Source organism: Carcharodon carcharias, chromosome 12 (assembly GCF_017639515.1).
Source record: "Carcharodon carcharias isolate sCarCar2 chromosome 12, sCarCar2.pri, whole genome shotgun sequence".
NCBI classification, from domain to species: Eukaryota; Metazoa; Chordata; class Chondrichthyes; order Lamniformes; family Lamnidae; genus Carcharodon; species Carcharodon carcharias.
This window is the reverse complement of record NC_054478.1, coordinates 139,853,158-139,866,449: the sequence shown is the minus strand read 5'-3', so window position 1 is coordinate 139,866,449 and position 13,292 is coordinate 139,853,158. Positions and strand designations below refer to the sequence as shown.

General features: G+C 42.8%; 1 protein-coding gene across 2 annotated transcripts in view; it reads left to right on the top strand.

Annotated features, from left to right (window-relative positions):
* fam207a (family with sequence similarity 207 member A) overlaps positions 1 to 13,292 on the top strand; it is a 104,729-nt gene that overhangs the window by 73,717 nt on the left and 17,720 nt on the right. The gene's annotated exons all lie outside the window — the stretch shown is intronic.

Here is a 13,292-nt window from a genome sequence, read left to right as displayed (position 1 = left end):
GATAGATGCAACTCAGCATGAAATTCAAGTAGTTGACAGGCACATTCAAACAACAACGTGTCTGTAACTTATCGCCCCCTTTTGCTACTGGGTCATCTTGCCTGTAATATTGTATTCTATTGTGGAGTGTTGGAGGCTGGTGTGATTTCTGGAGATTCTTTTGGTTGGATCCAGTCAGACGGGGGAAACAATTTCAAATTGAAAACCGGAGGAAAAAATTGCTTCTATCTCTGCGTTTTGTGAATTGCAACAACTGTAGAGGGAAGAATGTGCAATGGTTTCTTTCTCCTTTGTGTTTATTCAGCTTCCCCTTGAAATTCATCTGTGTTATTTACTTCACTACTCCATGCGGTAGCAAGTTCCACATTCCAATTACCCTCCTGATAAGTAAGTTCCTCTTGAATTCCTGATTGGATTTATTAGTGACTATTTTATATTTGTGACCCCTAGTTTTGAATTCTCACAAGTGGAGGGAAACATGTTATCTACATCGACCTTATCAAATCCCTTCATACACTTAGGAAAAGACCTGGGTCACTTCCAGAAACAAGTGCCCCACCCTGTTCAGTAGTTCCTGATGGGTGTAGCCCCTGTTCTGGAACCGTCCTTGTAAATTTTTTTTCTTTTTGTTTTGTTGAGGTGATTTTCTTTTTGAGAAATGATTTTTTGTATTGTTTTCAAACCCAATCTTTACCTGTGAATAATACTGAGTTACTACAGTGAGTTGAACTACTTGCGCTTGGTTTCCTGCTCATGCTTTTCCTATAACCAGTTGGAAAGGATGCACGAGAGTACCCTTGATGATTTGGCTACCAATTCAGTTTGTATTTTCCCCTCCCTTGCTGTGGGGAAATGGCTGTGTTTTCCAGCCAAATCTAGATTATTGATTTCTTCATTCGCTGAGATTTAATTAATATTTGAAAAGGCCAATTTGGCTCCATTTTTATCTGGCATGTTACTTTTCCCAGTTGATTTAGCTTCAGTTTGTAGTGAGGTCTGGTGGACTATCTTGAGTTTGCATGAAAGGAGAATCCTGGGAGATTCAGCCACACAGCGTTGATGGCACTTGCCCCCTTTCCAAGGGAAAACCTCAAGAGCCAGAGAACGTCTCTCAAGTGGCCCATCATGTCTGGCAAAGGAACCTAGTGAATGAAAGAAAATTGAGCAAATTAAGTAGGGGAGAAATGAGGATGAGGAACGAACTCTCAAAATCCTGTAAGGAGAGAGAGGAGCGTTTAAACTAAGAGACACAGAGCAGCTCTGGCAGTGTGGGTTGAAAGTGGAGTGCGGGAGCCGCGCAGACAATGTAATTGCAAACGCAGCACTAATTCTTGGTATGATAATTGGTAATTGGCTGTAGTCCAAGAAGGACCATAGGCCTTTCTCCAAGTAGAATTCAAAAACTTTATGACCTTGACATAAACACAATGGAAGCCTTAGGCTCAAAACAGACAGCCAGGGTCCGTATTTATACCTAAGAGCGAAGAGGAGCAAAGGAGTTTTGCCACTGTCACCAGCATTTGAATGTCTTCCTGGTACTTCGGTGAACACGTATCAATACCCCATCTCTTCAGCAAAGTCTTTGACACCTCCCCTGTCCCACTCGCCACATTTATCTCTTCCCATTTATGGGTTGCTTTGAAACCTTTATTTCCACACAATTGTAGTTGCATCTTTAATGTACAGTTGTAATGGCCCCTGAAGAAGAGCCGTATTGGACTCAAAACGTTAACTGTTTCTTTCTCCCCAGATGCTGCCAGACCTGCTGAGTATTTCCAGCACTTCCTGTTTTTATTTCAGATTTCCAGCATCAGACATATTTTACTTTGATTTTAGTTGTAATGGTAATGGCTGATATACCACTGTCTGATGTTTTGCCTTTCCCAGCAAGCAGGCAGGGGTAAAATGATACATGAAATATATCTTTGAGTGACTCCAACTTTTGCAAAGTGGTATACATTGGAATGAAAGGTCCATGCATATGTGTATCCTTTCTCCAGGTACCTTGTTATAATATTTTACAGTTAACAGCAATTAACAACTTGTATTCATATAGCAACTTCAACATAGTAACATGTCCGAAAGTTATCAAACAAAATTTGACATCAAGCCACATGAGGAGATATTAGGACAGATGACTCAATGCTTGGTCCAAGAGGTAGGTTTTAAGGATCATCTTAAAGGCACTGAGAGAGGCAGAGCAGTAGAAAGAGTCAGAGCGAGAAGTCAAAGCTTATGATTGTACTTGCCAAACTTTATCCCGGTGTGACCCCATTTTAATGCCGCAGACTTTGTGTGACCTAGAGTGGAAATTTGGGAGTTTGAAAGTTGAGCCAGGTGGTGGTGATGGTAGGGGTGTTTCATCTGCTGGGCTGATTGGTGGGGGGTGCTTGGAGTGGTAGGAAGTATTTAAACTGCAGGACTCTTTTTTAAAAGAAAGACACCTACCTTTTCATCGTTTCTTTTTGCAGCAGCAATCAGGCCTCAAAAGATTTGCTAATAGGCCGTGCCCACTAATAGGAAAAAAAACCACAATTTAAAGGGGCTTTGCAGCTGTTAGCAAGCACTCTGTCTAAACTCCACAGCAGCTATTGCTGCCTCAGAGCTCGTGACCCCAAAATCTCATCTGGGGCCACGGCCCATAGTTTTGGAATCCCTGGCTTAGTACCTGGTTAAATGAAACAAGCTAGTGAGCTGAAAGCATCCACACTTTAGCAGTCTCTGTGCTAATGGCTAATTTTGGGCCGTATCCAAATGCAGGGAAAATAATTGAGATACACTCAATTTGGTAATGTAACATAGTGATATTGTGAATATATACAGAATAACTGTTGCACACTGGACTCAATGGCCTTCAAATTGCTTAGTGAATGAAGGAAAAAGAGAAATTACTGTGTTTTCAGCTCACATCTGCAGAGGCACTGCTCAGTATGTACTGAAGTTCTCATCAGACTTCCTGATGGTAAACACCAATCTGATCATAGAATTATAGGTCAGAGTAAGTGACAGTGATAATACTGCAAGGGTAACTTGCTTAGAGCTTCTGTTTCTAAACTGAAGGGAGTAATTGCCTCCTTTCTCATCAGTGTCCTGTAGCAACAGAGAACATCTCAAGTTGTTGTGCAAAAGAAATGTTTGTTTTTAAAAGCATTACTTGGTAAACACTAGTTTTAAATGACATAAAGCAATGCATTGCGAGAAATCAAATCACAAATAACCATTGCAAGTGTTCCTGGCGTGGGTTAGCAGGGCTGCTGCCAACAGAAGAGAGAGAACTGAGGCGCGATTCCACAATGAAGCATTATGCAAAGTGCTGGCTGAAGCAATGTGCGATGTAAGACGACTTATATTGAAGGGATGTAAAATGTTTAAAGCATATAGTTCTTTACATTTTTCCAAAGTTAGTTGATGACCTATTGAATTGGAAGCGCAAAGTGAATAAAGGAGATGTGAAGTTTGGGGAAAGATGGTGGGGAATTTCACATTTAATGAAAGAGCCTTTATGCCAAATGGCACAAGGGGCGTGTAACTGATTGAACATGGTGTACCGTTTAATTTCGAGCAGCAGCGTTAAAATCCCACCAACCTTACATGGACTGATGATTTGCTTCATGGCTTTCCTTTTATTGTCTCTGAAACATGGCAAGCATGCCAGAAATATGCTTTTAAACCAGTATCTATAAAGGGAGGAATAAATTCCTCTTAAATGATGGAAGGTCCAGAAAGGCAAGGGCAAATGGCCAAGATAGTGTTGTTTTTTTTTTAATGCTTATCTACTCCACTCTAATGAGCCCATTTCCTTTCCTTTCTCAATAAAGCAGCTTAGTATTCAGGGAACTCATGATTGTAGCCATTACTTACCAGTAATGCAACCACCAGAGGCAAGAAGTGAAGACTTTCTCACAGATGATTACTTCACTGACCGACAGTGCTCTGCAATTCCTTAATACAAAAGCCTAATATTGTGGGTACTGGAAATCTGAATTAAAGATGGAAAATTCTGGGAATACTCGTCAGGTCAGACAGCACCTGTGGAGAGCGAAGCGGAGTTAATGTTTCAGGTTTATGACCTATCGTCAGAACCAATAAAATCAGATATCACATGCTTGAGCAAGTGTAGAGGCAGGAAAAGGGAGGTGGGGGGAGGACAAAGGGGGATCTCTGCGATAGGGTGGAAGGCAGGAGTGATTGAGTGACAAAAGGGTTCGTGGAGCAAGGCAACAGTGGGGTTGTGCTGAGGGGGCGGGGGGGGTGCAAGTAAGGAAGCAGAAGTTAGATTTAAAGGAGCTGTAAATGGGAATGGCAGAATCATTACCAGCTGCTGCCATAATAAATGGAAGCAAATAAATAAATTGTGGCAAATGTAATGATCTGAAATTGTTAACTCCAGTGAATCCAGAAGGCTGTTACGTGTCTCATGAAAAGTGAGGTGCTGTTCCTGAAGCTTATGCTGAGCTTCATTAGGACATTGGGATCAAGGGCAGAGGAGTCAGTGTATGTGAGTTTGAGAATTAAAGCAGTATGTGGTTCCTTTCTGCTTTAAGCATTTTCAACAATGCTAAAATCGGAATAATAGAAGCTGGGAATTACTTTTCTCCTATTGTAGAGAAAAGTGCGTTGCCAGGTCTGTGTCTATTTGAGCTCTCCGCATTCTATGTTCAATTAAAGGCAGTTTCTCTGATAAAACCAGGGTTCTTACCTTCCTTTCCCTTTGGAAGATGTTCTGCTTAATCTTTCAACCCTCTCCACTGCACCCCCACCTCCAATTGCTCCTCCAGGTTGCTCCCTTCCCCCGCCAGCAGCAGCTGCCCCATGGTGATAGGGGTTGTGAAGGGAGGGAGAGATGTGTCCTGCACAACAGCTTTGATCAATAGCCAACGAGCGAATAATTACCCCTTTGTGCTCCCTCTCCACTGAGGCAACCCAGTTGCTACAACACCTTCAGGTCAAAGATTGGGGGTTAGGGATCCACCTGCTCTACCCCTGCCAACCTGTTTTGGGTATGATGATGCACATTCTTACAGTACAAGGATGAAAACGGCATCGATTTAATAATTTAGAACAATAGGAGTTATTCGTCAACATGTGAGAGGGGTTTGGGTCTCACTGAAAGGTGGTTTTATCTGGGTGTAACGCTACGTTGAATGTGGGAGGAAGTCATGGCATTGAGAGTGTGTTACCTTTCCTGCTCTAGTCAGCCACACCTACTCTAGTACTTCCATAGCCTCATTGACTGTGGTCCAGTTACATTTCACCTCCGCTGGAATACTATGCTGATCCCCTCAGCACTCTTACATTGGGGATCACGACTACTAGTTTGCAAGGGTACTTGAGGGAAATTTCACATTGACAGCACTGGCACAGCTTCAGGTGCAACTGCCCAATTGTGCCCAGGGAGAGAACTGCAGGCCCAGATTGAAGGAGGAGCCTGTTGCCTTTGGAGACTGGTGGGAGTTACAGCTACTGATGGGTGTAACCGAGATTTTAAAATGCAGTACCACAAAACTGCATTTCCAACTTTGGGCACAGTTCCCTCATGTGCATGCCATGATTGAAACAAACTCCACTTAACGTTCCCTTTCTCATGATTGAAGAATACCTCTGTGATCACAAGTGTCATATGATCAGGTCCTTGCTCCAATAAGGTTGCGGGGGGGTGGGGTGCGATGGTGGGGGGAGAATCAGTTATGGCCTTTGTTTTATTTGTGTGTTAAAATATATTGCAAACAAAGATTTTATTTAACAACTTTTTTTTGACAATTTTCAATGAATTATGTTACCATGAAGATACAAGTCATAGTCATGGTTCTCTGGTCCCTAATGTTGCTTGAAGGTGATATTGCAATGTGGGCAAATGTAAATAGCTATTCTGTGTGCTTCTGTACCTGCTATTTGATAAGAAAAGGACAGTGTTATTATAGCTGCAAAGAAGTGGCAGAGAGCTTTAGACCTTTCTGTCAAATATGTCGTAAACAGACGGGGATTGTGTGAGGCGGTGGGAGGAGAATGTGCACAAAGATGAAAAATAGAAGAGGAATTTTTTATCTCTGGGGTTCGCAGGTATCTTCCATTTGGTGAGCCCATCGCAGTCAGAGAAACCTGCACTCGCTTGTCAAGAAGCCACTGTCATACTGAGCTATACAGACTATAAAGTTACTGGTTTGGTTCCCAAGCTGTGCTGATTGAACGAATCTCAATCAGCATGGCATTCTGCCGCTATGTTTGTTTGTGCCATTCCCTGGGATAATGATAGGGAAAATTCAGCTCAGATTCTTTCTTTTGGGCTGACAAGTGTCTATCTGGAGCGAGAGAGCAAGTTGGGCTTGACTGTAATGTTGTCAATTAACCTGTTCATACTTGCTTTCAAGACTCGAACATTAAAAAATGGCCATTGAATGAGCTACTGGAGGCCCTGATGCCAACCAGTAAAATGTACCCCCAGTAAGAGTCGAGCAAAAAAAAAAAGAAAAATCAGAAAAGCAGCAAAAATTGAATTAATCAGGATTAGGGAATTTTATTGAATGCTGTTTTGTTGAGATTAGCAAATCAGTGGCCACCATAACTGATAGCCTTTTAGGGTAGATTGTTTAACAAAGGTGCTTGAAGGAGATTATCATCTGTGTTCATGCTGGGTTTCACCTTGATCTAATAGCTGAGTTCCAACGAGTCTCCTGTGTTTGTTAGCGCTACCACAGGTCAACTTAGTTTCTAAGCTGTTGAATTGATTCCTTTGTCTTATAATATGAGGTAAATTGAGGGGTGGCTTCTCATGATTCTATAAATGCTGTGAATGACCCTTCTGAAGGAAGGGGTGACGGTCCCTACAGCTTAATGTTTATTGTGGTCCCTCTGTGCAAATGCTTCCCAGTAGACAGCCAGCCACCAGACAATTGTGCAGTGCTGAGTGGATAATTTAATCCTGACAGCGCCACAGCACAACATGTCAGACTGGGAACAGGACGAAACATAGCCGGGTGTGCTTTTTCTGGAACCGACATAAAAGGTGTAGAAGGAGCATTGTTTCCTCCAATGTACAGCTAACTAGAGGAAAATTTATTAGAAAAACCTGAGTAAATTCTGTTGGCTGCCTTTGCTTGTTCTCTTGGCTGCTTCTTTGCGTGGAGGAATATTGTACTACACATCCTGCCAAAGGCATAAGCTCATGGAGTTGGTTTTGTTCTGTGACTCTGGGCATCAGAACATAACAACAGAAATAGGAGCAAGAGTAGGCCATTCGGCCCCTCGAGCTTGCTCTGCCACTCAGTAAGATCATGGCTGATCTGATTGTGACCTTAACTCACTTTCCTGCCTGCGCCCCACCCCACCCTGTAAGCCTTGATTCCCTTGTAGATCAAAAAATTGTCTAACTCAGCCTTGAATATATTCAACGCAGCAAGGATAAATGTCCACGACTGTTATTTGACTTTTATGATTGCCATTTCATCTATACACAGGCTGAACTCTGATTCAACCTGGTGCTGGTCACTTTTCATGTTTTTCCATTGTTGTCTGTAGGTTTTCACCCGCCTGTCAGAAAACCTGCAGCCAGAATGGTCATGTTTTGAACATGACTTCAGACCAACTTTGTGTCCATTGATACTGCACATACACAAATATTTTTAGTATACCTGCTAGTCTCCAAATTTGTCTGGGGTGAGTTCAAAACCTGGAGAGTGGGGCCGTACTGTAGGACCATTGCCTCTCTGAAGGGCCTGAGCAATATAATGGATGGTGTAAGTGTTGGGCTCTTGCCCTACGTGCATATGCTGCCAGCGTCCAATGAAAAATAAAATTGATAACACAGCCAACTTCCCCTACCCCCACCCCCACCCCCACCCCTCACCTCGAATTCCTCATAGTAACATGTGGTCATCCCTCTGTGTTTCATGATCCTGTATCACCAGGAATGCAAGGCTTACCTTTCAGTTGGCGGGGGCTGCTCTGTCCATGTGAGGTTCAAGCAATGTAAGAACCTCTTTAAAGCGCTGAACTGTATCAGCAGTTCTGGCTGGCGAGTGACCAATCAGGCAGCTCACCACCACCTCCTCGAGGGCAATTAGGGATGGGCAATAAATGTTGGCCTAGCTAGTGATGCCCACATCCCATGAACAAATTTTAAAAAAAGATCGAGCTCAATTTGATTGTGGTGATTTTCATTTTGAACAACTGGATTATTCTAACTATTTTCTGCTAAGCCTGTTTACTCTTGTTCACACCGTATATTATTCCTTGTTTACAATTTGTCAAATATGTTGAAAGAGACCATTACTTATTGCTGTGCATGGATGTATAGATTTCCTTTTGTATTTGTGAGTACTATGCATTAAACTGTCAAACCAGCAAATTAATTATACAAAATTGTAAACATTCAACTTTGTGAGCTTGACGAGCTTTTGTAAAGTCTTTATGTGCCGAGGTGTTTTCAAGACAGCAAGACATCTCAAAGTGCTTTGCAATCAGGTACTTTGTGAAATGTGGTCACTGGTGTAATCGAAGTGCAGCAGCCAATTTACACACAGCTAGATCCCACAATCAGCAATGTGATAAATCTTGTTGATTTAAGGGATAAATATCGAGCAGGACTCAAGGGTGCACTCCCTTGCTATTCAAATAGTTGGGATCTTTCCAATCTACCTGTGAAGGAGATGGCTTCTCAGTTTAACCAAAGACAGCATCTCTGTCAATGCAGCACTCGTTCAGCCCGACACCAGAGTGTCCAGGCTAGATTTTGTGCTCGAGTCTACGGAGTGAGACTTGAAACTGCAACTTCCGACTTGGACACTGAGCCGTGGCTGATATCTAAGAGTGAACAGAAAGTGAGCTATTTCCATTACTTACGGTGTGTCCTACAGCAATTGTATCACTGGCCTACAGGCTGAGTGATATGTTCCCAGCACAGCTCCTTTATTGTCCACTTGGTGATGCCTCATGGTGGCTTTGGACATCCATGCCACCCAATAATTTTTCTTCCCCTTATTCTATCTGCGAGAGCCGAGGGATTTGACCTGTGAGTTCTGTGACCGTTTGTAAAGGGCACAGACTGTCTGAATCAACATTCGAACCCCAAAAAGAGTCTCATTGACCCCAGTGCCAATTTGAAATCCAAAATCTAAGGGACTCGTAATAGCAAACAGCAGGTTGATAATTTTTGAGCCAACTGAAACCTCAATTTGTCATTTTCTAAACGCGCTATTAGTAATAACAGGTACTTTATATGACCTCATTGCAACAACAGCAGAGTGTGGCCTTTTATGGTGTGTTTGGCTTAACAACAGAATATAGTTCAGTACAGCCTGGAGCAAAACCAGGTTGTTAAGGTCTCATAGTAATGAAAGACCTGTATTGTTTGCCAAATCCACACCCATTTTAAATGAAATAACTGTTTATAAATTTCTAATGTTGAAAGTGAAATTTAAAAAAAAATCAGAGAATCTCAGAACCTTGCCCATATTTTTCTCTGCAATGTTAGCACTATGATGCAGAAATGCCACTGCTGCTTCCAAAGTGGAGATGGTGCATCCTGCCCCATGGTATGGTGAGGTTCGTGCCTGACCACATAGCGATTTCACCCCCAAATATGTTGAAAATTGGACAGTTTAAACTTAATTAGAAAATCAGACTGAATAGAGACTGGGGGATGGGATAATAAGACCAAGTCCTTGGCCTGGATCCAGGGGAAGAATGCTAGGGGAATGAAGTCAGGGCCAGCAAGACTGGATGTTGGCCACACTCATGTTAAAGTGGAATTCTATTTGACTCACATTTAGCTAGAGGATTAAGTAAAATCTAAGTTCTGGAAAATGAATAAAACATTTTCTCTAGATTTCGATAAGGTAATATTGAACAGTAAAATTGTGACTTGAGCTACTTCACGCGACAAATATTTCGGTCCATGACCCTCGTAAGGGCAGAGACATACTTGGAGGGTTAAAATTGGTGCTGGAATGGTTTCCATAGTAGCAGTGATAGTAGTGTGATGTTTAGTCAGGCAGCTCGATGCTGTCGCTCTGTCTGTCTCTCTCCCTCCCTCTGTCTCTCTCTCTCTGTCTCTGTCTCTGTCTCTCTCCCCTTCTCTCTGTGCCTCTCTCTCTCTCTCTCTCTCTCTCTCCCCTTCTCTCTGTCTGTCTCTCTCTCTCTCTCTCTCTCTCTCTCCCCCCTTCTCTCTGTCTGTCTCTCTCTCTCTCTCTCCCCCCTTCTCTCTGTCTGTCTCTCTCTCTCTCTCTCTCTCTCTCTCTCTCTCACTCTCTCCCCCCTTCTCTCTCTCTCTCTCTCTCTCTCTCTCCTTCTCTGTCTGTCTGTCTCTCTCTCTCTCTCTCTCCCTGTCTCTTTTACTCAATAGTCCATTAGATTGGTCTTGGTTACAAAGAGATGCCAAATAAAATTAAATACTAATTTTAAAACCCAAGTACCCAAAAGTATTCTAATATTTCTTGTATCAAGAACTGGCTGGGTGTTCAGATTTTTTTTTTAAGGCATTTCAGGGGCACATGGCAGTGTGTCGAGAGTAATTATGTTGTTCCACCTGCCGTTGTATTGGAGACATAAATCAGTGTCCTTCCTCATTTCTAGAAAGCTTAGATTTTGTGAAAAGTGCTTCCATGGTTGTTGCTTTTTATCTTAGTTTGAATATGTAGGGTTGGATACTTCTAAGTACTTCTTTCCCTGTCGCTTAGACCATAAAGGAGCAAAAACATTTTTCTGACATAAAATGGGTTATCCTCCCCTCAACATTTCAACATTTAGCTTCTTGCACAACAGTATGTAGCTGGTGATTAGTTTTCCTGGCTCCGTTGACTCTAGTCTAGTCTCTCATACCGTTTTCCAGGTTCTGGAGCTGAAGCTGCACACCAGGCTTCTTGGTGTGGGGCCAGGAAGACAGCCCCAAACTCACGGAGCTCACGCAAGAATTTTGGAAGTGATACATTTTAGAAAGAAAATTGGAGAGGGGCTCCAAAAACAGGGGTTGGGGAGGGGGGCGGTGCTGGAGGCAGTGCTGGGGGCATGGTGTCCACACACACGTAGCTTTGAAAGTGCCAGGACAAATTGATATGGCTGTTCCTTTTCAAAATAAAGCATATGGGACCCTTAGCTTTGTAAGTAGAGGTGCAGAGTTAAAAAGCAAGGAAGTTACACCAAACCTCCCTAAATCATTAGCTCGGTGTCAGCTAGGTTATCATGCCTTGTGGAGCCTACTTTGCAGAGGAGAAGGTCATAAAAGATGTGGCAACAGATGAGTCTTTCCATGCTTGAGCAGTGTGGCTGGGATTCCATCCTCCTCCAGCAGGAGTAGAAGTGCTTTCCCGCTCTCCTCTGCCAACCTCCCTGTGATTGGCCGATCAGCCAGCCCCTCTTTCCAACTCCCCCCCCCCCCGCCCCAACTCCCCCTACGTGATCCATCGTCTTGCTCCTGGGTCCCCTCTTCCTCCTCGTTTCCCCCACACCATCCTAATCTAACTAGTTGCCGTGCAAGAAAATAAGTAAGGAAAATTCAAACGAGGTTGACTCCCAATTTTCCTCCCCTCCCTCCAACCAGGGAGAATTTGGAACTGTGTTGAATTTGGCGGACCCTTTATCTTTCCCTGTTTCTGATTTTCTCAGGCGCTGATTATCGGCCATGCTGCCTCCCCTACCTTCCCATAAATACTAGGGCCCATGATTTTAAGAATCCACAATTGGGCTACTTGCACAGTTAGATTATTTTCCCAGTGTATAATTTTGTATAGATGTTGGGAGTACTCCTGTCCTGAAAAGAAGCCTTGCTCACTCTGCTGATCCTTTAAGTACTCACAGAATCGTGTAAATTGAGTATTATTGTAATCTTCAGTTAAATGTCGTGGAGTCTTTGACAGATGAGAATCCCAGAACTTATCACCTTTGTTCAAAGTAATTTGTTTGCAGGAGCTGTTGATCGTCGTGACACCCACAGCTTGTTAGTCAAGTTACACCTACTTGCTGAAGGTTTAAAAGAAGGTTTCTAGCATTGAACACATGGCCAAATTTTAGACATTTTTTTGTTTACTTTGGAATTCCCCGTGCTAAGGTTACAATGCTTTAAAACATTATTGACTTATTTACCGCTCCTTAGGCTGAACAAAGAATAGGTGGTTCTTTATATGTATAAGAGCAGGCTGATGAATGCTTGTCAGTTCTAGATTCACATTGATAACACATTGTGTGCTGCGGCCAGTAACCCACTGAATGCCGTTCTTCATTGCTTTTCCAAGTACATATTGCTAAAAGTTTAATCATACCTCCAAATATAGTAGTTAGAGCTTTTGTTTTGGGGTTTCCAGTGCTAAACATACAATCAAATTTGAGAGCTAAATCACAGCATCCAAGATTCCCAATTAATTTTTTTCCCTTTTTTTAAAAAGGAAATTAAGTTACTGGCCTGACTCGTTGTAGGGCCAGAAGAGTAGACGATTCAGCCCCTCGAGTTTAATCCACCGATCAATTAGATTATGGCTGATCTGTACCTGAATTCGATTTATCTGCTGTGGTCCAGTAACCCTTAATACCTCACCCTAAAAATCTGTTCATCTCAGTTGAGGAATTGTCATTGGACCTTCAGCCTCAACAGCTTTTTGGAGGGAGACAGTTCGCATTCCACTACCCTTTGTGTGAAGAAGTGCTTCTTGACATCACCCCTGAATGGCCTGGCACTAATTTTTAAGGTTACACCTCACTGTTCTAAAATCTCCCACTGGAGGACATAGTTTCTAACCCTCTTCCTGCCTTAATCATCTTCAAAACCTTGACTGTGTCCCCCTTTAATCTTCTGTACTCAAGTGAATGCAAAGCTGGCCTTTGCAACCTGTCCTTATAATTTAACCCAGGTTGGCTCCGGTATCATTCTGGTGAATCTGCCCTGCATCCCCTGCAAGAGGTGCAGTGCCCAGGACAGGATGCAGCATTCCAATTGTGCTCTAATCCATTATGCCAGGCAGATGGAAGCTGTAATTTTGATGCTGTGCCTTGCCACTCAGGCTGTGGGAAGAAGTAGGAATAAAGTAGTCGGTATTGCAAATAACTAGAAGAGCAAATTCGTTTGCAAAGTCTTTTGATTTTATTAAAATGGCTTGTGGCTAACACCAATCTACGAAAAGATCACTGTGCTCTGTACACTGCCAAGGCCCCAAGTCATCATGACTTGGTGGATCATGTGTTAAGTACAAGTTTGATATGTTCATTGCTATCTGGATCACTCTCTTATCTCCAGTAGCGCTGCCAAGTATTTTAATCATTTGTTTTCCCTCATTGCTATTCTGATGTTTCCCCATGGCTTTCTTCTG